We start from the raw sequence: 1,129 nt of genomic DNA on the forward strand, positions 1-1,129 counted from the left end.
ATATGTTATGTTTGAAATAAGTTTCCTGTAGAGAAACTTGGATTATATTTTTATTTTTATTTAAATTAAAAAAAACAAACCTGTTTTATTACAGTTGTCCGAACTTTCCCCTGTGGCTCTCCACTGCCCCCACCTCCTGCCCTCACTCCCACACTCAATCCCCACCCTGTTGTCCATGTCCATGGGTCATTTGTACTAATTCCTTGACTAGTCCCTTCCCTCTCTTTCCCCCCTTCTCCCCCTCCCCTCTGGTCACTGTCAGTCTGTTTCCTGTTTCCATGCCTCTGGTTCTATTTTGCTTGTTTGTTTGTTTTGTCCATTAGGTTCCTGTTATAGGTGAGATCATATGGTATTTGTCTTTCACCGTCTGGCTTATTTCACTAAGCATAACACTCTCCAGTTCCATTCATGCTGTCATGAAAAGTAAGGAATGCTTCATGGATTTGCGTGTCATCCTTGTGCGGGGACCGTGCTGGTATTCTCTGTATCGTTCCAATTTCGGTATATGTGCTGCTGAAGCACGCACTGGATTACTTTTTAAATCCATTCTGCCAACCTGTGTTTTTTAATTGGTGTATTTATATCATTTAAGGGAATCAGGTCCTGGAGGGGGCAGGTGGCTCAGACACCAAGTGGGCCATCTCTACTCCTGTAAAGGAGGAAAGAGGAAGGACATCTCTAAAATCAGAGAAGGAAAACTCTGACTCCAAAAAAACCTCCGCTGCCTTGCAGCATACCTCTTCAGGAGAAAGGCTAAGGGAGTAAACCCCGACAGAAAATCCGGAGCCGGAGTCCCTAAGGCGGTTTGACATTGTAGTCAACACGGGCAACTCCTGCGGCGCACCTGAAGCCAAGCTGTATTGACTTTGTCTTTCCCTTGGACCCTTTAGCTGCGAAGAGAGGGGGGGTCTGCTGCATGGGCAACAGCAGACCCTCCATATCACCCTGCCCAGGCTCTGTAGCTTCAGTTTCACTGGAGAGGACACTCCAGCGTCATCGCAAGATGTCGACTCAACATGGGAGGAGACAGATACCGGTTATAAGCTCATCTGATTGGCGAAGGAAACGAGCGCCAGGGGTCTCCTCTGATGGTGGGAGAGGTCATCGCACCTCACTGGACAGCTACCGC

General features: G+C 47.6%; 1 non-coding gene across 1 annotated transcript; it reads right to left on the reverse strand.

Annotated features, from left to right (window-relative positions):
• Positions 1-419: 419 nt before the first annotated feature.
• On the reverse strand, positions 420-522 carry LOC150019237 (U6 spliceosomal RNA). Its single transcript, XR_016509404.1, has one exon. It is a non-coding gene; the product is annotated as a U6 spliceosomal RNA (small nuclear RNA).
• Positions 523-1,129: the final 607 nt, after the last annotated feature.

This window comes from Furipterus horrens, unplaced genomic scaffold, assembly GCF_987537825.1.
Source record: "Furipterus horrens unplaced genomic scaffold, mFurHor1.1.pri manual_scaffold_2, whole genome shotgun sequence".
Taxonomy (NCBI): domain Eukaryota; kingdom Metazoa; phylum Chordata; class Mammalia; order Chiroptera; family Furipteridae; genus Furipterus; species Furipterus horrens.